The sequence below is a fragment of the Leopardus geoffroyi genome, chromosome B1 (genome assembly GCF_018350155.1).
Source record: "Leopardus geoffroyi isolate Oge1 chromosome B1, O.geoffroyi_Oge1_pat1.0, whole genome shotgun sequence".
Classification (NCBI taxonomy): Eukaryota; Metazoa; Chordata; class Mammalia; order Carnivora; family Felidae; genus Leopardus; species Leopardus geoffroyi.
The window spans coordinates 37,487,557-37,504,609 of NC_059327.1; positions in this window are offsets into that span (position 1 = coordinate 37,487,557).

Consider the following 17,053-nt stretch of genomic DNA (forward strand, 5'->3'; position numbering starts at 1 on the left):
GTACATAACACTTACCCTTCACTTTAATTAGATTCATTTCCTCTTCATTCCTGTTTCTGTGCCTCCCCTCATACTTTACCCTGTCACTTAAATTACCTTACCCCCTCTCCAATTCATTGACTAATCATTCAAGGCCCAGCTAAGATCCCATCTTTCTCATGATGTCTCTTCAGCTACACTGCTCTCTCTCTTTACCAAATACTTGGTTGGATTATTGTATTTTCTTATTTTTAACTCATTTCTCAGTGTAACTTAGCATTGGATTGTATTTATATTTATCTATTCCCCCCTCCCTTGGCCCTACAAAGGATTGAAAATCTCTGAAGGGAAGCATATACAACTTTAGGTAATTGTATATGCCTATGTTGGTCAGTTCAGGCTGCTAAAATAAGACACCATAAAGTGGATGGCTTATCAACAATAGAAATTTATTTCTCACAGTTCTGGAGCCTGGAAGTCCAAGATCATGGTGCCAGAAGTTCTGAGCTTTGCCATTATCTAACTGCATGACTGTGGGAGAACCACCCTTGTGGGTTTCAGTTTTTTCCATAGAACAAACAGATCATCTGGCTTATCTCTAAGAACCTTTTAATTTAAATGTTCTATTATTTGTGATTTTACTGTGATCTTATGCCTATTTGGTATCAGTTTCTAAGCATCAAAGAATATCTTTGACTCAAAGTACTATGTCCATCTGGCTTGCTCAAGGCTGTAGCTAATTTCTTATTATTTTCTGCATCCTGGAATTTCTCATAAGTTCCAATATCAGTCTCTTTAGGTCTGGTTTATAAAGGATACAACTCGTCTCTAGTTTACTCTGCTTCAACTGCAATATTTCATAATCAACATGACTTATCCAAATTTTAAGATAAAGTTTCTAAACCATAAACAAAGGAATTTTCATAATTGGTACAGTGCCTTCATGGCTGGACTCACTAAAATTTGGGGGTTGGAACTATTGAAACCCAAGTTACTCAGACACTGAGGTCTCCAAGGTCACCTGGCTCAGAATAGCTGGTATTTTTAGAAACTGGTGTAGAGTTTCTATTGAGAAATGTGAGTGTTATAAAGTTACTTCCAGCAGTATTCTTGGCTGAACTGAATAATCTTGAAGCTTGTTTTGTCTTGTGATGACAAGGTGAACAAAGTGTATAAGAGTATGGGATTTAATGCATTCAGAGATCTTTTTCTCACAAGCTTCTAAATGAAGCTGATCTCAAATACCAAAAGAGTGAACACTCTTTCTTAGAGGATTTTATAATATCTTTGGTAACTTGAGGGTTGAAGCATCAACAGTACAGGTTTCTCAATCTAGGATCTCAGGAGGACTCTTCCTTACTGGACATAATGGTAGTTCAGGTGACCATATCAGTAGTGAGGTGGGAAGGAAGTCTTGATGTAGTTGCTGGTCTCAGGGCTAGGGAAGGAACATAGAGCTATGAGGTAATAAGAAACTAAAAGGTCATATTTAGATGTTCCTAGGTTGGTGTGCCATAAATTCTCATAGAAAATATCAGAAAACTTTAATGAGAATTCCTGGTTTGGTGGAGCTATTTTTGTTGTTCCTCTTCTTTTCTGTGTTAGACCATTTTTCAGAAAATCCAAACTTCCCGTTAATAATCTATTGAGGACCTATCATAGTCTAGACCTCTGATTTCTAAAACAGTAACAGTATGGGACTATTTAAATTTAAATTAAATAAAATGAAAAATGAAAATTTCAATTCCTCAGTCACACTAGACATATTGCAAATACTCAGTAGCCACATAGGACTAGTAGCAACTATATAAGACAGGGAAGAATAGGGAATTTCCATTATTGCAGGAAGTTCTTTTAGACTATGGTGCAGGCACTCTCTAAATGCATTATGGGTATTATTCCTGATCCTCACACATCTGTTAAATATTATATATTATATATATTATATAAAATACATATAAATAATATATAAATAAATATATTATATAAAATAATTTATATAAATCATATAAATAAATAACATATGATAATAATATATAAAATATTATATATATTATAAATATTATTACCTTATTTTTGCTGCTAAGGAAACCAAATCTCAGAGGGGTTCAGTGATTTGACCAAGTTCATGTACAAAGTGGCAGAGGTAGGGCACAATTTTAATTTGGTCTGGTTCCTAAGCCCCTATTCCTCTCTTTGTACCATGTTTCTTAATTGTAGTTTCTCATCATGGAACCTTCTTTTCAGAACATCTTTCAGAAGGGCATTCACCAAAGAACAGAATTATTGAGCTATTGAGAATTTAAGTAGACAATCTGATAAACTACCAAGGTGAAGGGTTATTTAAGCTGTTAGAAAAATGGCATAGGAACTTCAGTATGGTTATGTGTAAATATACTCTATAATATTTAGGCATAAGTAAGGCAAACCAAATTTGGAAGCTGTTAGACTATATCCAATAGCTCGTCATCCAAGAAATGGATATACACATCCTTGAAGGAATCATTCCATTTTTTTTAATGTTTATTTATTTTTGAGACAGAGAGAGACAGAGCATGAGCGAGGGAGGAGCAGAGAGAGAGGGAGACACAGAATTGGAAGCAAGCTCCAGGCTCTGAGCCATCAGCCCAGAGCCCGACGCGGGGCTGGAATCCACAGACGGCGAGATCGTGACCTGAGCTGAAGTAGGACACTTAACTGACTGAGCCACCCAGGCGCCCGGAAGAAATGATTCCAAAGTATGCCTAAAGTCAAGAAGCATCAACCTGTCCTTAGATACCACCTATAAGCAGTGAAAAATAAGCAGAAAATGTGCCTCTATCTTATAGAAATTTATGTTTTGTCTAAAGCAGGAAGACTGTGTATATAGTTCTAGAAAACACCTCAAGAAAGTCTTAAAATAACTGTATAGAAATATTCTAGGGGCGCCTGGTGACTCAGTCAGTTCAGCATCCAACTTCAGCTCACATCATGATTTCATGGCTCATGGGTTTGAGCCCCATGTCAGGCTTTGTGCTGACAGCTCAGAGACTGGACCCCGCTTCAGATTCTGTGTCTCCCTCTCTCTCTGTCACACTCTCTCTCTCCTTCAAAAATAAACATTAAAAAAGAAAAATAAAGATTCCAGAAATGGGGAACTAAATTTATTAATGAAATAGATACCCTCTGGTGAAAGGAGAAAAAATATGAGAGTTTTTGCCAATGGAATAATAAAGGCAGGATTATTACTAGAGTAACTGGTCACTGTGTTTCTCAAACACAAGGCCAGGTTTTGTTTTGTTGTTGTTAATCTCCTACAGCACATTGCATATTACTGGCATACAGTTGTTGCTCATGAGTTATTTCTTGAAATGAACCAAATGTAAGAATTTCTGACTCCACAAATCCTAATGAAATAATTAGAATAATAGAATAGATAATACCATGTGGCATTTTGGTCAATGTTTGCATTAGAGCAGTTTTGCTCTTCTACAACACATTCATCTTTGACACTGTGTTCAGTTTATGTGGCTAACAATTATTATGGTTTACCCTCACAAACTCACTGTGAGAAGACAAGTTCATATCCCTCAAATGTGCAGACTCTTAACTGAACAGAGCTCAGTTCCAATGGAATATGTGTGCCCCGCCTCAGATGTTCATATGATGGTCTGAGTATAGACGGTGAGTCCTTGAGGCTTGGGTGTCTGCCCTGGAAAGCAAACTGGACAGAGATGACACCAGCTGACCTCAAACACAAGAGGACAATGTGTTAATGATACATGGAATAGGAATCAAGTCAGAGGGTAGCAGATGGAAATGGAATGGCCAGAAGGAAACACTCTGTCTTGCCAACATTTTTCTACCTCTAGGCAAGCAGTCATCTTCAAAGCTACTTCATATCAAGGTTACAGTGATAGGAGGCAGATCCTGCCTTACCTCTTTATGCTGTGTATAATCGTACCTTATATTAATAGAATATTATCAGCCCAGGTGTCAGGCTCTGTGATTCACAAGAGAACAAATCAGTGGCACATGTTGGGTAGTTAACTTCCCAATAGTACAAATCCCAGAGCTGGGAACAAGTTCCTGCTCTGAGTGTAGGCAGAAAAATTTTACTAAACTTTTTCAAAGAGGCCTGCCTTGGGTCATGAAAAAAACAACTGTATATTCTCCAAGCCAGGAAATAAGGCCTGGGGATTGATCAGGGAGTGATTTAATGGTTCCCTCTACTTTGGGTTAGATAGATAATTGATAAAAATGGATCAATAGTAGCACAGAGGATATTATAGGGATGAGAAGGAAGGAAAGCACTCCTTAGCAACTCTTAGTGTCTGCTAGTTTTAAAACTCCTCCATTGAGCACTTTTGTGCCAGATCAGTGCATTTAGAAAGCTGTCTAGTCATGTTGGGAATGGTGTTTCAATTCATTCATTTAACAGATATTGAGCCCTAATTCAATAGTGTTTGGTCATGACAGGCCTCTAGGATCACATGGGGGAGTGCCTAAACTAAAATGGGGATGGTGTGTAGAGATCATTCCTCAAGGGAAAGATTTCTGAGATAATGATATTCACACGGCAGTAATTAAAAACAAAACAAAACAGGGGTGCTTGGGTGGCTCAGTCGATTGGGTGTCCGAATTTGACTCGGGTCATGATCTCACAGTTTGTGAGTTGGAGCCCCACATCGGGCTCTGTGCTGATGGCTCTGAGCCTGGAGCCCGCTTCTGATTCTGTGTCTCCCTCCCTCTCTGCCCCTCCCCTGCTCATGCTCCATCTCTCTCTGTCTCAGAAATAAATGAACATTAAAAAAATTTTTTTAAAAACAGAACAAAACCTAGGGGAAGGTTTTTCTTTGCCATGGGAGTAGTATATGCAAATGCCTATGGGTGTATATAAGAGCGAGAATATTCAGGGAAAAGAGATTCACAGTGACTAGAACATAAAACATAAAGTGGAATCAGTATGAATGATGATAGAGAGAGAAGGGCGAGAGAAGCCCTGTAAGCAACATAAGCCTAGTAGCTCACATCAGCCAAGTATTGGTATGAATTGAACACTTTGCTTTATGTGTTTAATTTTATTTACTACTCACAATAGCCCTAGGAAGTAGTTATAATTATTTCCCCCAATTTTAAAGATGAGGAAAGTGGCATTTAGTGAATTTATATGACTTGCCTGTGATCATTGTTCTGTAGTTAATTAACGAGAGCATCAACATTTGAACCCAGGCAGTCTGTCATCAGAATAATTTCAGGATTAAGTGATAGGATTAAATGACGTAAGTCAGAGTTCTAGAATTGTTGAACAAAACTAGATGTTACCATAACCACTGAGCCACAGTGCTTTATAATTTGGTTAAAAGGATTACTAATTAATATCAGAATTTAATTATATAACTCATTCATTTATTCCTTCAGTAATTAATCACCATATACTTATGGAGTTTCCACTATGTGCTAACACTGTTGTAGAAACTAGAAATAAACCAGTGAACAAACACACAAAATTTTTGCTTTCACAAAATCTGCATATCTAATGAGGAGAGTTAGGCAGTTAACAAAAATTACAAAAATATAATAAATATAATTATGATTTATTTCAATAAACAGAAATCTTTAATACAGCTAAATGTATATTCTTATATGATCAATTTTTATATCTATCATTTAAAAATGTTTTTCTACTTTAAAATTTAAAAGCTACCCATGTATATTTTCTACTACAGTTTTCCCCCAACATTTTATTTTTAACAGCTTCAAATCTACAGAAATATTGTAAGAATAGTACAAAGAATGTCCATAGAGTCTTCACCTAGATTCAGCTAGATTTATGAATTGTTAATATTTTAACATACATAAGAATTACTACTATTGCTACTGCTATTTTTATTATTTTACTGAAACATTTAGAAATAAGTTGCAGACATTAAACACTTTACCCTTGAATAGTTCAGCATATGTTTCCTACATTCTCCTGCATAACCACAATAAGACTACAATACTCAAGAAATGTAACACTATTTTATTATCCAATATGTATTTTATATTCTAATTTCCCCAGCTGTATCAAGAACATCATATAAATATGGCACCTAGGGGCAATTAGCTCTTTCTACCATAGCCATGCACTAGGTTATTTCCTTTAGTGAAGACTCAGTACATGAACAAGTGAATTCAGCTTGTTAACCTAACCATGTCCTTGGGTTCTCTTTTATAAAACTTATTCAGATGTTTTCTTCTCCAGGTAGAAGTCTTCAGAATTTATATATGTATAACATACATTATATACATAATTGCATACATACCTAATTTTTTTTTTGTTCTATTTTGATACAGAGTCTAATCAAAGATCACACATCACGTTTACTTGTCATGGTCCTTTAGGCTTTTTTAATCTAGTACCATAGCATCCTTTAATTTTTATAATACTGACAATTTTTAAGAAACCAGCCATTTGTTTTGCAGGTCTCCCTATATGGATTTTTTCTCATCATTTTCTCATGTTTATATTCAAGCTATTATTTGTTCCTGATCTTACTAGTGGTCACAGACCTTTGATAAAAATTCATCTTGGGGCGCCTGGGTGGCGCAGTCGGTTAAGCGTCCGACTTCAGCCAGGTCACGATCTCGCGGTCCGTGAGTTCGAGCCCCGCGTCGGGCTCTGGGCTGACGGCTCAGAGCCTGGAGCCTGTTTCCGATTCTGTGTCTCCCTCTCTCTCTGCCCCTCCCCCGTTCATGCTCTGTCTCTCTCTGTCCCAAAAATAAATAAACGTTGAAAAAAAAAAATTAAAAACAAAAAATTCCCATCTCCTGTGGAACTTCTATTGAAATCTGAAGATCCTGTTCAATCATTGCACTAATTTAAGCAAAGGTTAAGCTACTGTAACAAAGAAACCCATAACTTTGGGTTGAAACAAAATATATTTTAACATCTCTCTCACATAAAACTCCAAAGGTGAAAAGTCTGCCATCCTGGTAGAGTAACTCTGCTCCATAAAGTTACCCAGGGACCCAGGTTCCTTTTATCCTGGTGTTCCAGGATTGTCATCCTCAAGTATTTGTTCATCACAAAGTCAAAGCTGCCTCACTAGCATGACATCTGAATTCCAGGCTGCAGGTAGGAAAAATAGAAAGTAAAGTACATGCAATTTCTCTTTTTAAAGGATCAGACCTGGAAGTTGCTCTTGTAACTTCCACTTGTACTCATTGGCCAGATCTTACTTCTGGCACAAAGGAGGCTGAGAAAGGCAATTGGTAGCTAGGACGCCAACTGCTTAGCTGAAACTCTAATGGTTACAGTTGGTGCTTGAACAACATGGTGATTAGGGGCACTGACACCCTCCCCACCACACACACAGTCAAAAATCTGCACGTAACTTTTGACTCCCCCCCCCCAAACTTAACTACTAATAGCCTAGTGTTCACTGGAAGCCTCACTAATAACATAAACAGTTGATTACCACATTTTAAAAATCTTATATGCATTATATATGTAGTAATGTAGCAATGAAGTAAACCGAGAACAGACATTTACAGTACTGCACTGTATTTATCGGAAAAAATCTGAATATAAGTGGATCCACACAGTTCAAACTCATATTGTTCAAGGGTCAACTCTATATTAATAAAAGGAAGAAGGACAGAGTGTACATTCAGGGGTCACTAGTGGCCTCTGTCATAGCCATCCACTAGATTATTTCCTTGAAGACTCAAAACATGAACAGGTGGATTCGGTACATTAACCTGACCATTTCCTTGGGTTCTCTTTCATAAGACTTATTCAGATGTTTTCTTCTTTAGTAGAGATATTCAGAATTTTCTTAATATATTTTTAAAATACCAAAAATACTCAGTAAAAAATTATCAGATCTAATTTCCAGGGATGGAGGATTGTCATCTCAGAAGTCCTTTTCATAGTTCTGTTTTCTCAAAGACAATTTTGATGGTGATGACAAAATTAATTTAAAAAGCAGAAACAAATTGCTTTCATCTCAGTATCAGTGTTTTTCACTTTTCTTTCATTACTAGTGAATCTCAAGGAGAAAAGACAACATATTTATTTCATTGGCTTATTTAATGTATAAAAGGCACAAAAACATTGAAAGACAGCTATAATATGATAATGTCAAAAATGAACTTACAGGTTGTTTTAACGTTATGTTCTCAACTTATAGGTGATACAAATTATACAGCCTCCCAGTTAATTAACTGTAGATTAAAAATTGGAACCAGATTTCCTGACTCTGGTTCATATTCTCCTCCATGTCATGCAACCTCTAATTGATATAGTTTTTCTGTCCCTACATATCTGGCTGTTACCATAGCCCAGGTACTATCTCTATCTCCTCTAAGTTATCTAAAAAATAAGTGCATTTTTTTTTTTAAAAAGCAAGCAAATAAACAAATAAGCAAAACAATTATTGAGATTGTTTGAGTCATGTTTTGGAATCTCTTTTAAATAGAGGGTAACACATGGTACCTCGGCTGAGTATATCCACCTTCCCTCATACTTGGGGATTATTGGTTCCATCTTTGCCAAACTCCATCATGAGTCACTGTCCAGATCCCAATGCCCTTTCTGTCAACAGCTTCCAAGACTTCATATAAAAACAAAAATCAAGCAGGAAGACATAACCTTATCTTTTGAACTGTTTCCACTTTGATATGAAAGAGATCCATGGTATTTTATTTTTTTAATTCTTATTGTAAAATATATCAAATATAAAAACAGTAACAGACAATAATATGGCACTAATATACCCACTACTGAGTTTAAAGGACTCTTAACATTCTGCCATATTTGCTTCAGATATATATTTTTTTTCAGTTTTAAACCTTGTAGATACTCTCAAGGCTTGATTTTATTTCTTTCCTTTTCTCCTCTTCCTCTTCCTCTCATCCTAGAGGTAATTAATAATATTTGAAATTTTCTCCATTGAGGCCTTGCATACCTGTGTATCTGTTAGCATTACTCATTAGTACATTGTAATTGCTGCTATTGGGCAGAGACTTCTTTTTAACTCTTTGTTTTAAAGCTAGGGAGGTATATTTTGGGTTTTATTATTTTTATTTTTATTTTTAAATATATGAAATTTATTGTCAAATTTGTTTCCATACAACATCCAGTGCTCATCCCAACAGGTGCCCTCCTCAATACCCATCACCCACCCTCCCCTCCCTCCCACCCCCCTTCGGCCCTCAGTTTGTTCTCAATTTTTAAGAGTCTCTTATGCTTTGGCTCTCTCCCACTCTAACTTCTTTTTTTTTTTTTCCTTCCCCTCCCTCATGGGTTCCTGTTAAGTTTATTATTTTTAATTTAGTATTTATATTAGCTTCCTGTGGCCATTGTAGCAAATTACTGCAAACTTAGTGGTTTACAACAACAAATGTACTCTTTCACAGTTCTAGAAACCAGAAGTCTGAAAGCAAGTTGTAAACAGGGCTGAGCTCTCTACAGAGGTTCTAAGGGGAAACACTTTCTTACCTCTTTCAACTTCTGGTGGCTGCAGGATTCCATCATTCGTGGCCATATCACTCTAATCTCTGCCTCCATTCCCTTCACTGCCTTCTTCTTTTCAGTCTGTTGTTGAATCTCCTTCTGTCTATCTCTTATAAAGACACTTGTGGATTGTCTTTTTAGCCCACCCAGATAATCCAGGATAATCTCTCCATCTCAAATTCTTTAACTTAATCACATTTGCAAAGTCCTTGCCATATAAGACAACTTTTATAAGTTTCAAGAATTCGGACATGGGCATCATAGGAAACATTTTCAGCCCACTACAGGGGCTAGGCTTAAATTTGTAGTATACAAATATTCAGCTATTATTGTTCTAACAAAATATAAAGCTGACTACAGCAAGGAGCACTTGCTGTAAGGAGCACTTTATCCTTAGAACACCTTCCATTTGATTTTTTATTACATGTTTTATTTCTACCCATTTTTAAAAAATAAAACATTTTTTAAGTTTTTTTTTTTTTAATTTCAGTTAACACTGTAGTATAATATTGGCTTTATGTGCACAATTTAGCGATTCAACACTTACGTACCACACCTAGTACTCATCACAAGTGCACTCCTTAATCCCCATCATCTATTTAATCCACCCCCCTCCCCTCCAGTAATCATAAATTTGTTCTCTGGAGTTAAGAGTCTGTTTCTTGGTTTGCCTCTCTCTTTTTTCCCCCTCTATGGTCATTTGCTTTGTTTCTTAAATTCCACAAATGAGTGAAATTATATGGTATTTGTCTTTCTCTGACTTATTTCACTTAGCATAGTACTCTTTAGCTCCATCCACGTCTTTGCAAATGGCAAGATTTCACTCCTTTTTTATGACTAATATTCCACTGTATATATATACAACTTCTTCTTTATCCATGCATCAGTCATTGGACATTGTGCACTTAATTTGGCTATTGTCAGTAATGCTGCTATAAACATCAAGGTGCATGTATCCCTTTAAATTAGTATTTTTGTATTCTTTGGGTAAATACCTAGTAGTGCAATTGGATTGTAGTTCTATTTTTAACTTTTTGTGAAAACTCTATACTGTATTCCAGGGTGGCTGCACCAGCTTTCATTCCCACCAACAGTGTAAGTGTGTTCCCTTTTTTTCCACAACCTCACCAACACCTGCTGTTTCTTGTGTTGTCAATTTTAGCCTAAAATAATAATACATTTTTTATTCAGTAGTTAATTAAATTGCCATTTGCTATAAATTTATGTTACTATTGTTTCTGGGACCTGGATTCACTTTTTTCTTGATGATATTTTGCAGATCTTTTAGTAAAGATCGGGGCGCCTGGGTGGCGCAGTCGGTTAAGCGTCTGACTTCAGCCAGGTCACGATCTCGCGGTCCGTGAGTTCGAGCCCCGCGTCAGGCTCTGGGCTGATGGCTCAGAGCCTGGAGCCTGTTTCCGATTCTGTGTCTCCCTCTCTCTCTGCCCCTCCCCCGTTCATGCTCTGTCTCTCTCTGTCCCAAAAATAAATAAACGCTGAATTTAAAAAAAAAAAAAAAAAAAAAAGATCTATGAGCAATTAATTCTCTTGTTGATCTTAATATCTTAAAATACCTTTATTTTGCCTCCACTCTTTAATGATTCACTTACTGAGCACAAAATCATGTTGACTGTTATATTCCTTCAACACTTTAAAACATTATGCCATTGTCATCTATTGTAGGTGGTGAGAAATATATTCTATGTCCAATTCTTCATGGGTAACATGACCTTTTTTTCTGGCACATTGTTAAATTTTGTTTCAATTTATATAATTTCTCTAATTTTCCAATTCACATAGTCTCTCTTTGACAGCTCATTCAAAATTTACATATTCATTTAATTTTGTCAAAATTGTCTCAATTATTTCTTCAAATATGGTCTTTTAATTTAACCATTTTTTTATTCTGTTCTTCCAGAACTTTTAATAGACAAATGTTGAGCCCTCTCTTTATTCTGTATGTCTTACACCTGCTATTTGCTTGTTTATGTCTTTGTGAATTTTGTACAGAACAGAATTTTGTGCTAAATTCTGTTTAGATTTATTTCAGATCTCTAACATTCCAATTTACCAATTCTCTTTCCAACAGTCTAATCAAGATTTAGTCATAGGCAGAATTATGGGATGTTTAAGTGTGAGGACTCTGCTTCCAATCTGTCTAGATTCAATTCCACTTCTACAATTCATTAGATAACTGGCTTAAACAAACTAGCTTCTCTGGAAGCTAGCTGCATTTTCCTCATCTGTAAAATGGGGATAATAGTACTTACTTTGTAGTTATTATAAATATTGTGAGAGCCAATATATGTAAAACACTTAAGATTAAGTCTTAACACACAAGGCTTAATAAATACTAACTTTTATTGATATTGTTCTATTAATATTTAAATTTATTTCAAAAAATTGAGGGAGTATGGGAAGATGGAAGAGAAGAACCCTAAGTTCACCCCATCCCACCTTTACAACTAGATATCACTCATATCCCAGTCAATAAATCAGAGAAGAATCAGAAGGCTGGCAGAAAACACTCTACAATTAAATAAAGAGAAGAAGCTGCATCTGAAAGTTTAGGAACATAAGAAAGGTGGAGGGAGGCTGCCTGCAGGAGAGAAGTAACTGTGTACACAAATAGGCCTTTGCCCCAGGGAGCTCACATGGGGAAAACTAATTCCTATAGTGTTTGGCTCTGAAAACAAGAGGGGCTGATTTCCAAGAGTTTGTATAACCAGTGAGACTTGGAGCCTGAAGCTTTAAAAGTCAGCTGACTCAACCCTGGCTTGAAGGATGGGTGAATAGTAACTGGGTTACCATCCTTAAAGAGATAGCAGCCCACACAGAGAAGCAACATAAAAACGGCAGTTTATACAATGCCAGGGATAAATGTGAAACATATCTGTTCATACTGATTTCAGAGCATGTTGGGGACTTCTCCAAAAGCAAGGGAGCTGGGAGGTGCCATTCCTCTGCCCCTGAGCATAAGCATGGGGGCCATCTGTAGGAAGCAGCGCTGCACAGACACCCACTTCCTAACCTGCTAGCATTGTGGCACACCCATAAGTTCTCCTGAGGACTTGTCTCATCCAAGCCTGTTAGTCTCAGCCCAGGGCAAATGTTGTTAAAGCTGTGCATGAACAGTGCCCAGCCACCAGGTACACAGCTGCTTCCACATGCTGCATCCAGCTACCAAGTACATTGCTGGCATGGTGTGCTGCACCCAGCTACCACACTATTCCCAGCATCTGTGTACTGCCCAGCCACTGCTCCTCACAAAGTCAGACCCAGCCATTGCTGCATGTAGCCTTGCACCCCCCAGCAACCCCTGTGATACATTACATTAATAAAAGAAAGGATAGGAACCATAGGATCATTTCAAAAGATGAAGAGAAAGCATTTGACAAGATACAACATCCATTCATGATAAAAAACCTCAACAAAGTAGGTTTAGAGGGAACATACCTCAACATAATAAAGACCATAAATGAAAAACTCACAGCAAACATCATCCTTAATGGGAAAAACTGAGAGATTTTCCCCAAAGGCTAGGAACAAAAACAAGGATGCCCACTCTCATCACTTTAAGCACATTTATTGGACAACAAAAAGAGATAAAAGGCATCTAAATTGGTAAGGAAGAAGTAGAACTTTCACTATTTGCAGATGACAAGGTACTATATCTAGAAAACTGGAAAGACTCCACCAAAAAACTGCTAAAACCAATAAATGAATTCATATTTGCAATACCAAATTGGGACAGGACAGTCTCTTCAATAAATGGCATTGGGAAAACTGGACAGCAACATGCAAAGAAAAATGAAATTGGACCGATTTCTTACATAATACACAGAAATATATTCAAAATAGATGAAAGAGGGGTACCTGGGTGGCTCAGTCAGCTAAGCTTCTTACTTGGCTCAGGTCATGATCTCATGGTTTGTGAATTCAAGCCCCACATTAGGCTCTCTGCTGTCAGCACAAAGCCCATTCTGGATCCTCTGTCCTCTTCTCTCTCTGCCACCTCTCCCACTTGTGGTCCCTCTCTCTCAAAAATAAATGAACTAAATGTGAGACAGGAAACCATTAAAATCCTAGAAGAGAACACGGACAGTAACCTCTTTGACATTAGTCATAGCAACTTTTCTAGATATGTCTCTCGAGGCAAGGGAAACAAAAGCAAAAATAAACTAATGGGATTACATTAAAATAAAAAGCAAGAGAGGATACAATCAAACTAAACTAAAAGCCAACCAACCAAATGGGAGAAAATCCCAGTCAATAATGGGATTACAATTGAGATTACAAATGGGATTTACAAATGATATATTCAATAAAGTGTTAGTATTCAAAACATATAATGAAATTATAAAACTCAACACCCCAAAACAAATAATCCAATTAAAAAATGAACAGAAGACATGAACAGATATTTCTCCAAAGAAGACATCTAGACAGCCAACAGACACATGAAAAGATTTTCATAATCACTTACCATCATGGAAATACAAATCAAAACTGCAATGAAATATCACCTTACACTGTCAGAATGGCTAAAATCAACAACACAGGAAACAGCAGTCATTGGCAAGGATATGAAGGAAGGAAACCCTCTTACGCTGTTAGTGGGAATGCAAACTGATGCAGCCATTCTGGAAAACAATATAGAGCTTTCTTAAAATGTTAAAAATAGAACTACCTTACAATCCAGGAATTGGTCTACTGGGTAATAGCTCAAAGAATACAAAAACACTAATTCAAAGGGATATATTCACCTTTATGTTTATAGCAGCATTACTCACAATAGCCAACATATGGCAGCAGCCCAAGTGTCCATCAATTGATGAATGGATAAAGAAGATGTGGTATACACATGAAATGGAATATTATTCAGCCATAGAAAAATGAAATCTTGTCATTAGCAATGACATGGATGGATCTAGAGAATTTTATGCTAAGTGAAATAAGTCAATCAGAGAAAGGCAAATACTAAATCATTTCACTCGTGTGTGTAATTTAAGAAATAAAATAAATGAGCAAAGGGGGAAAAAGAGAGGGAGGAAGAGACAAATCAAGAAACAGACTCTTAATTATAGAGGAAAAAAACATGATTACTAGAGGGGAGGGGTTGGAGGATGGGTCAAATAGGTGATGGTGACTAAGGAGTATACTTATGGTGAGGAGCAGTGGGTGATGTAGGGAACTGTTGAATACCTGAAACTAATACAATACTGCGTGTTAACTAACTTGAATTAAAATCAAACCTTTAAAAAGATAAAATAAGGTAATGGGAAAATGTATTTTAAAAGTATTTAAAAAATTTTTAGAGTTTTTATTTAAATTCCATATAGTTAACACACAGTGTAATATTAGTTTCAGGTGTACAGTTTAGTGATTCAGCACTTCCATACAACACCTAATGCTCATCACAAGTGCACTCTCTAATCCCTACTTCCTAGTTTACCAATTCCCTCTCCCACCTCCCCTGTGCTATCAATTTATTCTCAAGAGTTAAGAGTCTGTTTCATGGTTTCCTTCCCTCTCTCTCTCTTTTTTCCCTTTGGTTGTTTTGTTTCTTAAATTCCACATCAGTTTTCATATCATTCTTTCTTGAGTTCCTGCCTTTAAATATAATTGTTTATTTTTAATGCAAATTGCATCTTCATTTATCTCTTTGAACATCATAACATCTTTAAGTATTTTCCATATTGCTCTACAAGCAGAATTTCATCTGAAGAGAATTCTTTTTCTGATTTTTTAGTCAGTTGGCTATTTTATTAAATGTCATGGGTTTGGGGATGTTGAGTAACAGGTTCATTGTGAGTAGGAGATTTTTTTTTTTCTTTTCTCTATTGTTCCAGGTAAACTTGGGATCACCTCTTTCTGTCTAACAGCTTTGTGGTTGCTTCCATCTGGCCTTCCAGACTTCCAAGTAGGAAGATCTTTAAAAAAAAAAGTTTTTTTTAAATATTTACTTATTTTGAGGGAGTGGGGAGAGAGAAGAGAGAGCGTCCCAAGAAGTCTCTGTGTTGTCAAGATAGAGCTCCACGTGGGAATCTATCCACAAACTGTGAGATCATGACCTGAGCTAAAACCAAGAGCCAGATGCTCAACTGACTGAGCCACCCAGGTGCCCCATGAAGAAGATCTTTTTGTAATAATTTGGAGCTGATTCCTATCCTGGATTGATGTTGGGGATATCAAAGATAGTGTTACAGAGACAATTCCTAGTTGGGAACTATGAATTAAATAAAAGCAATGTATTATGTTCTGTGAAATTCAGGATGTGACTAACTGGAGAATACTATCTTATGGCATTTTACGTAACACTCAAAGAAAAGAAAACTGCCAATTAAGTCTTGCTACAATGCTTTGTTATCACATATAATTTTTATTTTACACTTATCAGAAAATATTTCTGGGGTACCTGGTTGTCTCAGTTGGTTAGGTGTCCGACTTTGGCTTAGGTCATGATCTCATGGTTGCTGAGTTTGAGCCGCACATCAGGTTCTGTGCTGACAGTTCAAGAGCCTGGAGCCTGCTTTGGATTCTGTGTCTCCCTCTCTCTCTGCATCTCACCCCCACTCCCACTCACACTTTCTCTCTCTCAAAAACAAATAATCATTAAACAAATTTAAAAATTTTTCTTTTGACTTAGGTGTCAATTTTTATTATAATTACTTTAGGGGTGCCTGGGTGGCCCAGTCGATTGAGTGTCTAACCCTTGACTTTGGCTCAGGTCATGATCTCACAGTTCGTGAGTTCAAGCCCCACATCAGGCTATGTGCTGACAACTCAGAGCCTGCTTGGGTTTCTGTCTCCCTTCCCCTCTGCTCCTTCCCCACTTGGTCTCTATATCAAAAATAAATAAATAAATAAATAAATAAATAAATTATATATTACTCTATATAATTACTCTATAATTTTGCTACTTATGATCTGTCAGGGACATCTTGCCTCACAAATGCCTGCTAAGAGAAGTTCTGGGATGCTTTCAGATTTTAGAGATATTGCAGTGTGAAAAATGCATATCATAAAATTGTTTTTTAAAGTGGCAATTATCAATTTGTATTTATATCCATAATAATATATTTAATAGGATCTGAGATATTTTAATTAAGAATGAAAGGGGAGGCATGTTAGAATTTCCACCACTCTTCTTAAAGGAGAATCTGTAATGCTTAAGAGCCAGCAAGCAAAGCAAAACAAAACAAAACAAAACAAAACAAAACAAGACAAGACAAATATCTACCACTTCTTAGAAATATCACCTTGGTCAAACTAGTTAAGCTCTCTGTACCTCTGTAGTTTTCCCTCACAGGGTTATGAGATGTGTAAAGTACCTAGAACAGTGTGTGTTCATGATTATCCTTCTTCCCATTCCTACGCTTGTCTAACTGCCCAATTCAAAGTTCCGTTTTCTTTCTAAGTTCCTTTCACTGGCAGAGAAAATCCTTACCCCAATCTTTGGCTTCTAGCTGCAAGGTTGGCTCAGGGTAGTGACCTTTCCCCCCTCACCTCAACACTTTCTGGTCAAATAAGGCTTATTTCCAATTATCTTTTCCAGGCAAAATCTCAATTCTGGACACAGTACTTGTTTCC